Source organism: Mesoplodon bidens, assembly GCF_964165515.1.
Source record: "Mesoplodon bidens genome assembly, contig: HAP1_SCAFFOLD_33, whole genome shotgun sequence".
NCBI lineage: Eukaryota > Metazoa > Chordata > Mammalia > Artiodactyla > Ziphiidae > Mesoplodon > Mesoplodon bidens.
In genome coordinates, this window is record NW_027671488.1 from 4150065 (window position 1) to 4169049 (window position 18985).

Sequence of the window (18985 nt, forward strand, 5' to 3'; positions counted from 1 at the left end):
TCGTACATAAATACCACAGTTTTTTGAACCATTTTTATATTTCCTGGGATATTTAAGTTGTACCCAAGTTGAGATTCTTGAAAACAGTGCAGCCCTAAATTTGGGGGTGGCTCTGTCTTATTGATTTTCAGTTTTCCCAAGGTATATTACCTAGACTGGAAGTGCCATTGGCTCTGTAGCTCTCTTGTTTACTTGTTTTAGGGAACTCAATGCACTCTTCCAGTGAGGCAGTTGGCAATTTACATCCCGCCCATCAGCATAACAGGGCTCCCTGTTCTCCAGGGCCTGTCTTGCCTTTCTGGTTTTTACACATTTTGTGGATGTCCTTTTGACCGGTGGGAAGTGATACATCTTTGTAGTGCAGATTTGCATTGCCCGCTTGCTTGCTTGGCCAAAAAGGGCGTATGCGTTTTCTCCTGAATATATTCAGGAGAAAACACATATGCCTTTTTTGGCCAAGTGAGTCATTGTCGAAGTTGTGCCCCTCTTCCTGTGCTTTAAATGCGATTCCAACGTACCTCTTGAAATCTGTTTCCTGCTATTCTGCCTCGCATTCAAGTCCGCCTAGTTGCCTTCCCTCAACAGATTTTTGGATGATAGTTGTCCTTTATTACTGTGCCAGTTTGTGAATTGCTGTGCCCCTGAGCTCCATTTTTCAACTCGTTTTTTGTGAGCTGCACGCAAGTCCAAAATTTTGGTTCAGGACCTATACTGGTTCCTTGTGGGTGGCTGAGACTCTGGTTAATTCTTCTTCCTGCTGGGAAATTAGAGTGACATGTGCCCGTCCAAATGCCTAACAGCTACTCTCTCATTGGTTCTCCCTCTTCCCTTACATCCTCTGCCAAATTGGCAACCTGTGCGAACCAGGAGGTTAAAGGGGTTGTCTCTCCAAGTTGGGAGATTGATAGTAAAGCAGTTGGAAAGTCAAAGTGGAGCACCAGGAGAGGGACTACTCGTTGAGTTTTAGAAATCTTTTGTATTCATATTGTGTCCATTCTCTAGGTTTCCTGTACATGTTATAGCTGTTGTAATATTCCCTTCAATATGGAGTGTTGGGACCCATGGAATGGGGGCCATGCATTTTTGCTTTAAAGGGTCTGCATTTGCTAACCCAATCTCACCAATCCTCTCAGTCCCAAGTGTCCAGGCTTATGCCACATCCAGCTGTCATTATACATAGGGTCATTCCAGGTTTCATCAGAGACCCTGAAGGAAATGGAAAGAATTTCGCTGTTTTTTGGATTTGGTTTTGAAATTCCCTTTTATAGTGGGTTTCAACTGATTCTCGCTGTCATGTTTATTCCAGTCTAGACACACTTGATTCCCTTACAGAGACATATCAATACATAGGTTTTAAGATTCTTACTAGTCAGATCTATTCCTCTGCGGGAAATATGGGGTTTTGAGTCCCTTTCACTGAGGAAGGTGTAGGTCTTGTCTATTCCACAGTTTGTTTTAGAAATGGTACCTGTGCTTATATCAAACTCTGGTTTTATGCATCACCCCACCTCTCCTTTCCCCTTAAGCAGGCATAAGAGTCTTTTCTAAATGTGAGACTCTGTTCTCTTTCCTAACTCACTTCATGTGTAGCCATGTTTACAGGATCTTCATAAGTGTTATCTTATGATAAGTTTCTTTTTCTGTGTGACTTATTTCACTTAGAATCATCGTACCTGAATCCACTCACTTTGCTGCTCCTGGTCTTATGACATTGATTTCATGGCTGAGGGATATTCCATCATATATATATACTACAGTTTTTTGAACCATTTTTATATTTCCTGGGATATTTAAGGTGTACCCAAGTTGAGGTTCTTGAAAGCAGTGCAGCCCTAACTTGGGGTGGCTATTTCTTATTGATTTTCAGTTTTCCCAAGGTGTATTCCCTAGACTGGAAGTGCCCTTGGCTCTGTAGCTCTGTTGTTTACTTGTTTTAGGGAACGCAATGCACTCCTCCAGGGAGGCAGTTGGCAATTTACATCCCACCCATCAGGATAAGAATGCTCCCTGTTCTCCAGGGCCTGTCTTGCCTTTCTATTTTTTACACATTTTCTGTATGTCCCTTTTGACCGGTGGGAAGTGATACTTCTTTGTAGTGCAGATTTGTATTGCCCGCTTGTTTGCTTGGCCAAAAATGGCATATGAGTTTTCTCCTGAATATATTCAGGAGAAAACGCTTACGCCCTTTTTGGCCAAGTGCGTCATTGTCGAAGTTGTGCCCCTCTTCCTGTGCTTTAAAGGCGATTCCAACGTACCTCTTGAAATCTGTTTCCTGCTATTCTGCCTCGCTTTCAAGTCCGCCTCGTTGCCTTCCCTCAACAGATTTTTGGACGATAGTTGTCCTTTATTACTCTGCCAGTTTGTGAATTGCTGTGCCCCTGAGCTCCATTTTTCAACTCGTTTTTTGTGAGCTGTACGCAAGTCCAAAATTTTGGTTCAGGACCTATACTGGTTCCCAGTGGGTGGCTGAGACTCTGGTTAATTCTTCTTCCTGCCGGGAAATTAGAGTGACATGTGCCCGTCCAAATGCCTAACAGCTACTCTCTCATTGGTTGTCCCTCTTCCCTTCCATCGTCTGCCAAATTGGCAACCTGTGCAAACCAGGACGTTAAAGGGGTTGTCTCTCCAAGTTGGGAGATTGATAGTAAAGCAGTTGGAAAGTCAAACCGGAGCACCAGGAGAGGGACTACTCGTTGAGATTTAGAAACCTTTTGTATTCACAGTGTGTCCATTCTGTAGGTTTCCCGTACATGTTATAGATATAGAAATATTCCCTTCAACATGGAGATTTGGGACCCATGGAATGGGGGCCATGCATTTTTGCTTTAAATGGTCTGCATTTGCTCAAGCAATCTCACCAATCCTCTCAGTCCCAAGTGTCCAGCCTTATGCCACATCCAGCTGTCATTGTAGATAGGGTCATTCCAGGTTTCTTCAGAGACCCTGAAGGAATTGTAAAGAAATTCCCTGTTTTTTGTTTTGTTTTTGAAATTCCTTTTTATAGTGGGTTTGAGCTGATTCTCGCTGCCATGTTTATGCCAGTCTAGACACACTTGATTCCCTTACGGAGACATATCAATACATAGGTTTTAAGATTTTTACTAGTCAGATCTATTCCTCTGTGGGAAATATGGGGTTTTGAGTCCCTTTCACTGAGGAAGGTGTAGGTCTTGTCTATTCCACAGTTGGTTTTAGAAATGGTACCTGTGCTTATATCAAACTCTGGTTTTATGCATCACCCCACCTCTCCTTTCCCCTTAAGCAGGCATAAGAGTGTTTTCTAAATGTGAGACTCTGTTCTCTTTCCTAACTCAGTTCATGTGTAGCCATGTTTACAGGATCTTCATAAGTGATATCTTATGATAAGTTTCTTTTTCTGTGTGACTTATTTCACTTAGAATCATCGTACCTGAATCCACTCACTTTGCTGCTCCTGGTCTTATGACATTGATTTCATGGCTGAGGGATATTCCATCGTACATAAATACCACAGTTTTTTGAACCATTTTTATATTTCCTGGGATATTTAAGGTGTACCCAAGTTGAGGTTCCTGTAATCAGTGCAGCCCTAAATTTGGGGGTGGCTCTGTCTTATTGATTATCATTTTTCCCAAGGTATATTCCCTAGACTGGAAGTGCCCTTGGCTCTGTAGCTCTGTTGTTTACTTGTTTTAGGGAACTCAATGCACTCTTCCAGTGAGGCAGTTCGCAATTTATATCCCGCCCATCAGCATAACAGGGCTCCCTGTTCTCCAGGGCCTGTCTTGCCTTTCTGGTTTTTACACATTTTGTGGATGTCCCTTTTGACCGGTGGGAAGTGATACATCTTTGTAGTGCAGATTTGCATTGCCCGCTTGCTTGCTTGGCCAAAAAGGGCGTATGCGTTTTCTCCTGAATATATTCAGGAGAAAACGCATACGCCCTTTTTGGCCAAGTGCGTCATTGTCGAAGTTGTGCCTCTCTTCCTGTGCTTTAAAGGCGATTCCAACATACCTCTTGAAATCTGTTTCCTGCTATTCTGCCTCGCTTTCAAGTCCGCCTAGTTGCCTTTCCTCAACAGATTTTTGGACGATAGTAGTCCTTTATTACTGTGCCAGTTTGTGAATTGCTGTGCCCCTGAGCTCCATTTTTCAACTCGTTTTTTGTGAGCTGTATGCAACTCCAAAATTTTGGTTCAGGACCTATACTGGTTCCCGGTGGGTGGCTGAGACTCTGGTTAATTCTTCTTCCTGCCGGGAAATTAGAGTGACATGTGCCCGTCCAAATGCCTAACAGCTACTCTCTCATTGGTTCTCCCTCTTCCCTTCCATCCTCTGCCAAATTGGCAACCTGTGCGAACCAGGAGGTTAAAGGGGTTGTCTCTCCATGTTGGGAGATTGATAGTAAAGCAGTTGGAAAGACAAAGCGGAGCACCAGGAGAGGGACTACTCGTTGAGTTTTAGAAATCTTTTGTATTCACAGTGTGTCCATTCTCTAGGTTTCCTGTACATGTTATAGCTGTTGTAATATTCCCTTCAATATGGAGTGTTGGGACCCATGGAATGGGGGCCATGCATTTTTGCTTTAAAGGGTCTGCATTTGCTCACCCAATCTCACCAATCCTCTCAGTCCCAAGTGTCCAGCCTTATGCCACTTCCAGCTGTCATTATACATAGGGTCATTCCAGGTTTCATCAGAGACCCTGAAGGAAATGGAAAGAATTTCCCTGTTTTTTGGATATGTTTTTGAAATTCCCTTTTATAGTGGGTTTCAACTGATTCACGCTGCCATGTTTATTCCAGTCTAGACACACTTGATTCCCTTACAGAGACATATCAATACATAGGTTTTAAATTCTTACTAGTCAGATCTATTCCTCTGCGGGAAATATGGGGTTTTGAGTCCCTTTCACTGAGGAAGGTGTAGGTCTTGTGTATTCCACAGTTGGTTTTAGAAATGGTACCTGTGCTTATATCAAACTCTGGTTTTATGCATCACCCCACCTCTCCTTTCCCCTTAAGCAGGCATAAGAGTGTTTTCTAAATGTGAGACTCTGTTCTCTTTCCTAACTCAGTTCATGTGTAGCCATGTTTACAGGATCTTCATAAGTGATATCTTATGATAAGTTTCTTTTTCTGTGTGACTTATTTCACTTAGAATCATCGTACCTGAATCCACTCACTTTGCTGCTCCTGGTCTTATGACATTGATTTCTTGGCTGAGGGATATGCCATCGTACATAAATACCACAGTTTTTTGAACCATTTTTATATTTCCTGGGATATTTAAGGTGTACCCAAGTTGAGGTTTTTGTAAGCAGTGCGGCCCTAAATTTGGGGTTGGCTCTGTCTTACTGATTTTCAGTTTTCCCAAGGTATATTCCCCTAGACTGGAAGTGCCCTTGGCTCTGTAGCTCTGTTGTTTACTTGTTTTAGGGAACACAATGCACTCCTCCAGGGAGGCAGTTGGCAATTTACATCCCGCCCATCAGCATAATATGGCTCCCTGTTCTCCAGGGCCTGTCTTGCCTTTCTATTTTTTACACATTTTGTGGATGTCCCTTTTGACCGGTGGGAAGTGATACTTCTTTGTAGTGCAGATTTGAATTGCCCTCTTGCTTGCTTGGCCAAAAGGGGCGTATGCGTTTTCTCCTGAATATATTCAGGAGAAAACGCATACGACCCTTTAGGCCAAGTGCGTCATTGTCGAAGTTGTGCCCCTCTTCCTGTGCTTTAAAGGTGATTCCAACGTACCTCTTGAAATCTGTTTCCTGCTATTCTGCCTCGCTTTCAAGTCCGCCTTGTTGCCTTGCCTCAACAGATTTTTGGAAGATAGTTGTCCTTTATTACTCTGCCAGTTTGTGAATAGCTGTGCCCCTGAGCTCCATTTTTCAACTCGTTTTTGTGAGCTGTACGCAAGTCCAAAATTTTGGTTCAGGACCTATACTGGTTCCCGGTGGGTGGCTGAGACTCTGGTTAATTCTTCTTCCTGCCGGGAAATTAGAGTGACATGTGCCCGTCCAAATGCCTAACAGCTACTCTCTCATTGGTTCTCCCTCTTCCCTTCCATCCTCTGGCAAATTGGAAACCTGTGCGAACCAGGAGGTTAAAGGGGTTGTCTCTCCAAGTTGGGAGATTGTTAGTAAAGCAGTTGGAAAGTCAAAGCGGAGCACCAGGAGAGGGACTACTCGTTGAGTTTTAGAAACCTTTTGTATTCACAGTGTGTCCATTCTCTAGGTTTCCCGTACATGTTATAGATATCGTAATACTCCCTTCAACATGGAGATTTGGGACCCATGGAATGGGGGCCATGCATTTTTGCTTTAAAGGGTCTGCATTTGCTCACCCAATCTCACCATCCTCTCAGTCCCAAGTGTCCAGCCTTAGGCCACATCCAGCTGTCATTGTAGATAGGGTCATTCCAGGTTTCATCAGAGACCCTGAAGGAAATGTAAAGAATTTCCCGGTTTTTTGGTTTTGTTTTTGAAATTCCTTTTTATAGTAGGTTTGAGCTGATTCTCGCTGCCATGCTTATGCCAGTCTAGACACACTTGATTCCCTAACGGAGACATATCAATACATAGGTTTTAAGATTCTTACTAGCCAGATCTATTCCTCTGCGGGAAATATGGGGTTTTGAGTCCCTTTCACTGAGTTTGGTGTAGGTCTTTTCTATTCCACAGGTGGTTTTAGAAACGGAACTTGTGCTTATATCAAACTCTGGTTTTATGCATCATCCCACATCTCTTTCCCCATTAAACAGGCATAACAGTGTTTTCTAAATGTGAGACTCTGTTCTCTTTCCTAACTCAGTTCATGTGTAGCCATGTGTACAGGATCTTCCTAAGGGATATCATATGATAAGTTTCTTTTTCTGTGTAAATTATTTCACTTAGTATCATCGTACCTGAATCCACTCACTTTGCTGCTCCTGGTCTTATGAAATTGATTTCATGGCTGAGGGATATTCCATCGTACATAAGTACCACAATTTTTTGAACCATTTTTATATTTCCTGGGATATTTAAGGTGTACCCAAGTTGAGGTTCTTGTAAGCAATGCAGCCCTAAATTTGGGGGTGGCTCTGTCTTATTGATTTTCAGTTTTCCCAAGGTATATTCCCTAGACTGGAAGTGCCCTTGGCTCTGTAGCTCTGCTGTTTACTTGTTTTAGGGAACACAATGCACTCCTCCAGTGAGGCAGTTGGCAATTTACATCCCGCCCATCAGCATAACGAGGCTCCCTGTTCTCCAGGGCCTGTCTTGCCTTTCTGTTTTTACACATTTTGTGGATGTCCCTTTTGACCGGTGGGAAGTGATACTTCTTTGTAGTGCAGATTTGCATTGCCTGCTTTCTTGCTTGGCCACAAATGGCGTATGCGTTGTCTCCTGAATATATTCAGGAAAAAACGCATTCTCCCTTTTTGGCCAAGTGCATCATTGTCGAAGTTGATCCCCTCTTCCTGTGTTTTAAATGCGATTCCAACGTACCTCTTGAAATCAGTTTCCTGCTATTCTGCCTCGCTTTCAAGTCCGCTCGTTGCCTTCCCTCAACAGATTTTTGGACGATAGTTGTCCTTTATTACTCTGCCAGTTTGTGAATTGCTGTGCCCCTGAGCCCCATTTTTCAACTTGTTTTTTGTGAGCTGAACGCAAGTCCAAAATTTTGGTTCAGGAACTCTACTGGTTCCCGGGGGATGGCTGAGACTTTGCTAAATTCTTCTTCCTGCCGGGTAATAAGAGTGACATGTGCCCATCCAAATCCCTAAAAGCTAGGCTCTCATTGGTTCTCCCTCTTCCCTTCCATCCTCTGCCAAATTGGCAACCTGTGCGAACCAGGAGCTTAAAGGGGCTGTCTCTCCAAGTTGGAAGATTGATAGTAAAGCAGTTGGAAAGTCAAACCACAGCACTAGGAGAGGGACTACTCGTTGAGTTTTAGAAACCTTTTGTATTCACAGTGTGTCCATTCTCTAGGTTTCCCATACATGTTATAGCTGTAGTAATATTCCCTTCAACCTGGAGAGTTGGGACCCATGGAATGGGGGCCATGCATTTTTGCTTTAAAGGGTCTGCATTTGCTCATCCAATCTCACCAATCCTCTCAGTCCCAAGTGTCCAGCCTTATGCCACATCCAGCTGTCATTGTAGATAGGGTCATTCCAGGTTTCATCAGAGACCCTGAAGGAATTGTAAAGAATTTCCCTGTTTTTTGTTTTGTTTTTGAAATTCCTTTTTATAGTTTGTTTGAGATGATTCTCGCTGCCATGTTTATGCCAGTCTAGACACACTTGATTCCCTTACGGAGACATATCAATACATAGGTTTTAAGATTTTTACTAGTCAGATCTATTCCTCTGTGGGAAATATGGGGTTTTGAGTCCCTTTCACTGAGGAAGGTGTAGGTCTTGTCTATTCCACAGTTGGTTTTGAAATGGTACCTGTGCTTATATCAAACTCTGGTTTTATGCATCACCCCACCTCTCCTTTCCCCTTAAGCAGGCATAAGAGTGTTTTCTAAATGTGAGACTCTGTTCTCTTTCCTAACTCAGTACATGTGTAGCCATGTTTACAGGATCTTCATAAGTGATATCTTATGATAAGTTTCTTTTTCTGTGTGACTTATTTCACTTAGAATCATCGTAACTGAATCCACTCACTTTGCTGCTCCTTGTCTTATGACATTGATTTCATGGCTGAGGGATATTCCATCGTACATAAATACCACAGATTTTGAACCATTTTTATATTTCCTGTGATATTTAAGGTGTACCCTAGTTGAGCTTCTTGAAAACAGTGCAGCCCTAAATTTGGGGGTGGCTCTGTCTTATTGATTTTCAGTTTTCCCAAGGTATATTCCCTAGACTGGAATTGCCCTTGGCTCTGTAGCTCTGTTGTTTAATTGTTTTAGGGAACTCAATGCACTCTTCCAGTGAGGCAGTTGGCAATTTACATCCCGCCCATCAGCATAACAGGGCTCCCTGTTCTCCAGGGCCTGTCTTGCCTTTCTGGTTTTTACACATTTTGTGGATGTCCCTTTTGACCGGTGGGAAGTGATACATCTTTGTAGTGAAGATTTGCATTGCCCGCTTGCTTGCTTGGCCAAATAGGGCGTATGTGTTTTCTCCTGAATATATTCAGGAGAAAACGCATACGCCTTTTTTGGCCAAGTGAGTCATTGTCGAAGTTGTGCCCCTCTTCCTGTGCTTTAAATGCGATTCCAACATACCTCTTGAAATCTGTTTCCTGCTATTCTGCCTCGCTTTCAAGTCCGCCTAGTTGCCTTCCCTCAACAGATTTTTGGATGATAGTTGTCCTTTATTACTGTGCCAGTTTGTGAATTGCTGTGCCCCTGAGCTCCATTTTTTAACTCGTTTTTTGTGAGCTGCACGCAACTCCAAAATTTTGGTTCAGGACCTATACTGGTTCCCAGTGGGTGGCTGAGACTCTGGTTAATTCTTCTTCCTGCTGGGAAATTAGAGTGACATGTGCCCGTCCAAATGCCTAACAGCTACTCTCTCATTGGTTCTCCCTCTTCCCTTCCATCCTCTGCCAAATTGGCAACCTGTGCGAACCAGGAGGTTAAAGGGGTTGTCTCTCCAAGTTGGGAGATTGATAGTAAAGCAGTTGGAAAGTCAAAGCGGAGCACCAGGAGAGGGACTACTCGTTGAGTTTTAGAAATCTTTTGTATTCATAGTGTGTCCATTCTCTAGGTTTCCTGTACATGTTATAGCTGTTGTAATATTCCCTTCAATATGGAGTGTTGGGACCCATGGAATGGGGGCCATGCATTTTTGCTTTAAAGGGTCTGCATTTGCTCACCCAATCTCACCAATCCTCTCAGTCCCTAGTGTCCACCTTATGCCACATCCAGCTGTCATTGTAGATAGGGTCATTCCAGGTTTCATCAGAGACCCTGAAGGAATTGTAAAGAAATTCCCTGTTTTTTGTTTTGTTTTTGAAATTCCTTTTTATAGTGGGTTTGAGCTGATTCTCGCTGCCATGTTTATGCCAGTCTAGACACACTTGATTCCCTTACGGAGACATATCAATACATAGGTTTTAAGATTTTTACTAGTCAGATCTATTCCTCTGTGGGAAATATGGGGTTTTGAGTCCCTTTCACTGAGGAAGGTGTAGGTTTTGTCTATTCCAAAGTTGGTTTTTGGAACGGTACTTGTGCTTATATCAAACTCTGGTTTTATGCATCACCCCACCTCTCCTTTCCCCATAAGCAGGCATAAGTGTGTTTTCTAAATGTGAGACTCTGTTCTCTTTCCTAACTCAGTTTATGTGTAGCCATGTTTAGAGGATCATCATAAGTGATATCTTATGATAAGTTTCTTTTTCTGTGTGACTTATTTCACTTAGATTCATCGTTGCTGAATCCACTCACTTTGCTGCTCCTGGTCTTATGACATTGATTTCATGGCTGAGGGATATTTCATCGTACATAGGTACCACAATTTTTTGAACCATTTTTATATTTCCTGGGATATTTAAGCTGTACCAAAGTTGAGGTTCTTGTAAGCAATGCAGCCCTAAATTTGGGGGTGGCTCTGTCTTATTGATTTTCAGTTTTCCAAAGGTATATTCCCTAGACGGGAAGTGCCCTTGGCTTTGTAGCTCTGTTGTTTACTTGTTTTACGGAACACAATGCACTCCACCAGTGAGGCAGTTGGCAATTTACATACCGCCCATCAGCATAACAAGGCTCCCTGTTCTCCAGGGCCTGTCTTGTTTTTCTGGTTTTTACACATTTTGGGGATGTCCCTTTTGACCGGTGGGAAGTGATACTTCTTTGTAGTGCAGATTTGCATTGCCCACTTGCTTGCTTGGCCAAAAAGGGCGTATGCGTTTTCTCCTGAATATATTCAGGAGAAAATGCATACGCCCTTTTTGGCCAAGTGCATCATTGTCGAAGTTGTGCCCCTCTTCCTGTGCTTTAAAGGTGATTCCAACGTACCTCTTGAAATCTGTTTCCTGCTATTCTGCCTCGCTTTCAAGTGCGCCTTTTTGCCTTCCCTCAACAGATTTTTGGACGATAGTTGTCCTTTATTACTCTGCCAGTTTGTGAATTGCTGTGCCCCTGAGCTCCATTTTTCAACTCGTTTTTTGTGAGCTGTACGCAAGTCCAAAATTTTGGTTCAGGACCTATACTGGTTCCCATTAGGTGGCTGAGACTCTGGTTAATTCTTCTTCCTGCCGGGAAATTAGAGTGACATGTGCCCGTCCAAATGCCTAACAGCTACTCTCTCATTGGTTCTCCCTCTTCCCTTCCATCCTCTGCCAAATTGGCAACCTGTGCGAACCAGGAGGTTAAAGGGGTTGTCTCTCCAAGTTGGGAGATTGATAGTAAAGCAGTTGGAAAGTCAAAGCGCAGCACCAGGAGAGGGACTACTCATTGAGTTTTAGCAACCTTTTGTATTCACAGTGTGTCCATTCTCTAGGTTTCCCGTACATGTTATACATGTAGTAATATTCCCTTCAACCTGGAGAGTTGGGACCCATGGAATGGGGCCCATGCATTTTTGCTTTAAAGGGTCTGCATTTGCTCACCCAATCTCACCAATCCTCTCAGTCCCAAGTGTCCAGCCTTATGCCACATCCAGCTGTCATTGTAGTTAGGGTCATTCCAGGTTTTATCAGAGACACTGAAGGAATTATAAAGAATTTCCCTGTTTTTTGGTTTTGTTTTTGAAATTCCTTTTTATAGTTGGTTTGAGCTGATTCTCGCTGCCATGTTTATGCCAGTCAAGACACACTTGATTCCCTTATAGAGACGTATCAATACATAGGTTTTAAGATTCTTACTAGTCAGATCTATTCCTCTGCGGGAAATATGGGGTTTTGAGTCCCTTTCACTGAGGAAGGTGTAGGTCATTTCTATTCCACAGGTGGTTTTAGAAACGGTACCTGTGCATATATCAAACAATGGTTTTATGCATCACCCCACCTCTCCTTACCCATTAAGCAGGAATAAGAGTGTTTTCTAAATGTGAGACTCTGTTCCCTTTCCTAACTCAGTTCATGTGTAGCCATGTGTACAGGATCTTCCTAAGTGATATCTTATGATCAGATTCTTTTTCTGTGTGACTTACTTCACTTAGAATCATCGTACCTGAATCCACTCAATTTGCTGCTCCTGGTCTTATGACATTGATTTCATGGCTGAGGGATATTTCATCGTACATAGGTACCACAATTTTTTGAACCATTTTTCTATTTCCTGGGATATTTCAGGTGTACCAAAGTTGAGGTTCTTGTAAGCAATGCAACCCTAAATTTGGGGGTGGCTCTGTCTTATTGATTTTCACTTTTTCCAAGGTATATTCCCTAGACGGGAAGTGCCCTTGGCTCTCTAGCTCTGTTGTTTACTTGTTTTAGGGAACACAATGCACTCCTCCAGTGAGGCAGTTGGCTATTTACATCCCGCCCATCAGCATAACAAGGCTCCCTGTTCTCCAGGGCCTGTCTTGCATTTCTGGTTTTTACACATTTTGGGGATTTCCCTTTTGACCGGTGGGAAGTGATACTACTTTGTAGTGCAGATTTGCATTGCCCGCTTGCTTGCTTGGCCAAAAAGGGCGTATGCGTTTTTTCCTGAATATATTCAGGAGAAAACGCATACGCCCTTTTTGGCCAAGTGCATCATTGTCGAAGTTGTGCCCCTCTTCCTGTGCTTTAAAGGCGATTCCAACGTACCTCTTGAAATCTGTTTCCTACTATTCTGCCTCGCTTTCAAGTCCGCCTCGTTGCCTTCCCTAAACAGATTTTTGGACGATAGTTGTCCTTTATTACTCTGCCAGTTTGTGAATTGCTGTGCCCCTGAGCTCCATTTTTCAACTCGTTTTTTGTGAGCTGAACGCAAGTCCAAAATTTTGGTTCAGGACCTATACTGGTTCCCGGTGGGTGGCTGAGACTTTGGTTGATTATTCTTCCTGCCGGGAAATTAGAGTGACATGTGCCTGTCCAAATGCCTAACAGCTACTCTCACATTGGTTCTCCCTCTTCCTTTCCATCCTCTGCCAAATTGGCAACCTGTGTGAACCAGGAGCTTAAAGGGGCTGTCTCTCCAAGTTGGAAGATTCATAGTAAAGCAGTTGGAAAGTCAAACCGGAGCACCAGGGGAGGGACTATTCGTTGAGTTTTAGAAACATTTTGTATTCGAAGTGTGTCCATTCTCTAGGTTTCCCGTACATGTTATATCTGTAGAAATATTCCCTTCAACCTGGAGAGTTGGGACCCATGGAATGGGGGCCATGCATTTTTGCTTTAAAAGGTCTGCATTTGCTCACCCAATCTCACCAATCCTCTCAGTCCCAAGTGTCCAGCCTTATGCCACATCCACCTGTCATTGTAGATAGGGTCATTCCAGGTTTCATCAGAGACCCTGAAGGAATTGTAAAGAATTTCCCTGTTTTCTGTTTTGTTTTTGAAATTCCTTTTTATAGTGGGTTTGAGATGATTCTCGCTGCCATGTTTATGCCAGTATAGACACACTTGATTCCCTAACGGAGACCTATCAATACATAGGTTTTAAGATTCTTACTAGTCAGATCTATTCCTCTGCGGGAAATATGGGGTTTTGAGTCCCTTTCACTGAGGAAGGTGTAGGTCTTTTCTATTCCACAGGTGGTTTTAGAAACGGTACCTGTGCTTATATCAAACTCTGGTTTTATGCAACACCCCACATCTCCTTCCCCTTTAAACAGGCATAGGAGTGTTTTCTAAATGTGATACTCTGTTCTCTTTCCTAACTCAGTTCATGTGCAGCCAGGTGTACAGGATCTTCCTAAGTGATATCTTATGATAAGTTTCTTTTTCTGTGTGACTTATTTCACTTAGTATCATCGTACCTGAATCCACTCACTTTGCTGCTCCTGGTCTTATGACATTTATTTCATGGCTCAGGGATATTCCATCGTACATAAGTACCACAATTTTTTGAACCATTTTTATATTTCCTGGGATATTTAAGGTGTACCCAAGTTGAGGTTCTTGTAAGCAGTGAGCCCTTAATTTGGGGGTTGCTCTGTCTTATTGATTTTCAGTTTTCCCAAGGTATATTCCCTAGACGGGAAGTGCCCTTGGCTCTGTAGCTCTGCTGTTTACTTGTTTTAGGGAACACAATGCACTCCTCCAGTGAGGCTGTTGGCAATTTACATCCCGCCCATCAGCATAACAAGGCTCCCTGTTCTCCAGGGCCTGTGTTGCCTTTCTGGTTTTTACACATTTTGTGTATGTCCCTATTGACCGGTGGGAAGTGATACTTCTTTGTAGGGCAGATTTGCATTGCCCGCTTCCTTGCTTGGCCAAAAAGGACGTATGCGTTTTCTCCTGAATATAATCAGGAGAAAACGCATACGCCCTTTTTGGCCAAGTGCATCATTGTCGAAGATGTGCCCCTCTTCCTGTGCTTTAAAGGCGATTCCAACGTACCTCTTGAAATCTGTTTCCTGCTATTCTGCCTCGCTTTCAAGTCCGCCTCGTTGCATTCCCTCAACAGATTTTTGGACGATAGTTATCCTTTATTACTCTGCCAGTTTGTGAATTGCTGTGCCCCTGAGCTCCATTTTTCAACACGTTTTTTGTGAGCTGAACGCAAGTCCAAAATTTTGGTCCAGGACCTATACTGATTCCCGGTGGGTGGCTGAGACTTTGGTTGATTATTCTTCCTGCCGGGAAATTAGAGTGACATGTGCCTGTCCAAATGCCTAACAGCTACTCTCTCATTGCTTCTCCCTCTTCCCTTCCATCCTCTGCCAAATTGGCAACCTGTGTGAACCAGGAACTTAAAGGGGCTGTCTCTCCAAGTTGGAAGATTGATAGTAAAGCAGTTGGAAAGTCAAACCGGAGCACCAGGGGAGGGACTATTCGTTGAGTTTTAGAAACCTTTTGTATTCGCAGTGTGTCCATTCTCTAGGATTCCCGTACATGTTATAGCTGTAGTAATATTCCCTTCAACATGGAGAGTTGGGACCCTTGGAATGGGGGCCATGCATTTTTGCTTTAAAGGGTCTGCATTTGCTCACCCAATCTCAGCAATCCTCTCAGTCCCAAGTATCCAGCCTTATGCCACATCCAGCTGTCAGTGTAGATAGGGTCATTCCAGGTTTCATCAGAAACCCTGAAGGAATTGTAAAGAATTTCCCTGTTTTTTGTTTTGTTTTTGAAATTCCTTTTTATAGTGGGTTTGAGATGATTCTCGCTGCCATGTTTATGCCAGTCTAGACACACTTGATTCCCTTATGGAGACATATCAATACATAGGTTTTAAGCTTTTTACTAGTCAGATCTATTCCTCTGCGGGAAATATGGGGTTTTGAGTCCCTTTCACTGCGGAAGGTGTAGGTCTTGTCTATTCCAAAGTTGGTTTTAGAAACGTTACACGTGCTTATATCAAACTCTGGTTTTATGCATCACCCCACCTCTCCTTCCCCCTTAAGCAGGCATAACAGAGTTTTCTAAATGTGAGACTCTGTTCTCTTTCTTAAATCAGTTCATGTGTAGCCATGTTTACAGGATCTTCATAAGTGATATCTTATGATAAGTTTCTTTTTTTCTGTGTGACTTATTTCACTTAGAATCATCGTACCTGAATCCACTCACTTTGCTGCTCCTGGTCTTATGACATTGATTTCATGGCTTAGGGATATTCCATCGTACAAAAGTACCACAATTTTTTGAACCATTTTTATATTTCCTGGGATATTTAAGGTGTACCCAAGTTGAGGTTCTTGTAAGCAGTGCAGCCCTAAGTTGGGGTGGCTCTGTCTTATTGATTTTCAGTTTTCCCTAGGTATATTCCCTAGACTGGAAGTGCCCTTGGCTCTGTAGCTCTGTTGTTTACTTGTTTTAGGGAACGCAATGCACTCCTCCAGGGAGGCAGTTGGCAATTTACATCCCGCCCATCAGCAAAATATGGCTCCCTGTTCTCCAGGGCCTGTCTTGCCTTTCTATTTTTTACACATTTTGTGGATGTCCCTTTTGACCGGTGGGAAGTGATACTTCTTTGTAGTGCAGATTTGCATTGCCCGCTTGCTTGCTTGGCCAAAAGGGGCGTATGCGTTTTCTCCTGAATATATTCAGGAGAAAACGCATACGCCCCTTTAGGCCAAGTGCGTCATTGTCGAAGTTGTGCCCCTCTTCCTGTGCTTTAAAGGTGATTCCAACGTACCTCTTGAAATCTGTTTCCTGCTATTCTGCCTCGCTTTCAAGTCCGCCTCGTTGCCTTGCCTCAACAGATTTTTGGAAGATAGTTGTCCTTTATTACTCTGCCAGTTTGTGAATTGCTGTGCCCCTGAGCTCCATTTTTCAACTCGTTTTTTGTGAGCTGTACGCAAGTCCAAAATTTTGGTTCAGGACCTATACTGGTTCCCGGTGGGTGGGTGAGACTCTGGTTAATTCTTCTTCCTGCCGGGAAATTAGAGTGACATGTGCCCTTCCAAATGCCTAACAGCTACTCTCTCATTGGTTCTCCCTATTCCCTTCCATCCTCTACAAAATTGGCAACCTGTGCGAACCAGGAGGTTAAAGGGGTTGTCTCTCCAAGTTGGGAGATTGATTGTAAAGCAGTTGGAAAGTCAAAGCGGAGCACCAGGAGAGGGACTACTCGTTGAGTTTTAGAAACCTTTTGTATTCGCAGTGTGTCCATTCTCTAGGTTTCCCGTACATGTTATAGCTGTAGTAATATTCCCTTCAACCTGGAGAGTTGGGACCCAAGGAATGGGGGCCATGCATTTTTGCTTTAAAGGGTCTGCATTTGCTCATCCAATCTCACCAATCCTCTCAGTCCCAAGTGTCCAGCCTTATGCCACATCCAGCTGTCATTGTAGATAGGGTCATTCCAGGTTTCATCAGAGACCCTGAAGGAATTGTAAAGAATTTCCCTGTTTTTTGTTTTGTTTTTGAAATTCCTTTTTATAGTTTGTTTGAGATGATTCTCGCTACCATGTTAATGCCAGTCTAGACACACTTGATTCCCTTATGGAGACATATCAATACATAGGTTTTAAGATTTTTACTAGTCAGATCTATTCCTCTGCGGGAAATATGGGGTTTTGAGTCCCTTTCACTGAGGAAGGTGTAGGTCTTGTCTATTACAAAGTTGGTTTTAGAAACGGTACCTGTGCTTATAACAAACTTTGGTTTTATGCATCACCCAACATCTCCTTCCACCATAAGCAGGCATAAGAGTGCTTTCTAAATGTGAGACTCTGTTCTCTTTCCTAACTCAGTTTATGTGTAGCCATGTTTAGAGGATCATCATAAGTGATATCTTATGATAAGTTTCTTTTTCTGTGTGACTTATTTCAATTAGATTCATCGTTGCTGAATCCACTCACTTTGCTGCTCCTGGTCTTATGACATTGATTTCATGGCTGAGGGATATTTCATCGTACATAGGTACCACAATTTTTTGAACCATTTTTATGTTTCCTGGGATATTTAAGGTGTACCAAAGTTGGGGTTCTTGTAAGCAATGCAGCCCTAAATTTTGAGGTGGCTCTGTCTTATTGATTTTCAGTTTTCCCAAGGTATATTCCCTAGACGGGAAGTGCCCTTGGCTCTGTAGCTCTGTTGTTTACTTGCTTTAGGGAACACAATGCACTCCACCAGTGAGGCAGTTGGCAATTTACATCCCGCCCATCAGCATAACAAGGCTCCCTGTTCTCCAGGGCCTGTCTTGCCTTTCTGGTTTTTACATATTTTGGGGATGTCCCTTTTGACCGGTGGGAATTGATACTTCTTTGTAGTGCAGATTTGCATTGCCCGCTTGCTTGCTTGGCCAAATAGGGCGTATGCGTTTTCTCCTGAATATATTCAGGAGAAAACGCATACGCCCCTTTTGGCCAAGTGCATCATTGTCGAAGTTGTGCCCCTCTTCCTTTGCTTTAAAGGCGATTCCAACGTACCTCTTGAAATCTGTTTCCTGATATTCTGCCTCGCTTTCAAGTCCGCCTCGTTGCCTTCCCTCAACAGATTTTTGGACGATAGTTGTCCTTTATTACTCTGCCAGTTTGTGAATTGCTGTGCCCCTGAGCTCCATTTATCAACTCGTTTTTTGTGAGCTGAACGCAAGTCCAAAATTTTGGTTCAGGACCTATACTGGTTCCCGGTGGGTGGCTGAGACTTTGGTTGATTATTCTTCCTGCCGGGAAATTAGAGTGACATGTGGCTGTCCAAATGCCTAACAGCTACTCTCTCATTGGTTCTCCCTCTTCCCTTTGTTCCTCTGCCAAATTGGCAACGTGTGTGAACCAGGAGCTTAAAGGGGCTGTCTCTCCAAGTTGGAAGATTGATAGTAAATCAGTTGGAAAATCAAAACGGAGCACCAGGGGAGGGACTATTCGTGGAGTTTTAGAAACATTTTGTATTCGCAGTGTGTCCATTCTCTAGGTTTCCCGTACATGTTATAGCTGTAGTAATATTCCCTTCAACCTGGAGAGTTGGGACCCATGGAATGGGGACCATGCATTTCTGCTTATAAGGTCTGCATTTGCTCACTCAATCTCACCAATCCTCTCAGTCCCAAGTGTCCAGCCTTATGCCACATCCAGCTGTCATTGTAGACAGGGTCATTCCAGGTTTCATCAGAGACCCTGAAGGAATTGTAAGGAATTTCCCTGTTTTTTGTTTTGTTTTTGAAATTCCTTTTTATAGTGGGTTTGAGATGATTCTCGCTGCCATGTTTATGCCAGTCTAGACACACTTGATTCCCTTACGGAGACATATCAATACATAGGTTTTAAGATATTTACTAGTCAGATCTATTCCACTGCAGGAAACATGGGGTTTGAGTCCCTTTCACTGCGGAAGGTGTAGGTCTTGTCTATTCCAAAGTTGGTTTTAGAAACGTTACCCGTGCTTATATCAAACTCTAGTTTTATGCATTACCCCACCTCTCCTTCCCCCTTAAGCAGGCATAACAGTGTTTTCTAAATGTGAGACTCTGTTCTCTTTCTTATCTCAGTTCATGTGTAGCCATGTTTACAGGATTTTCATAAG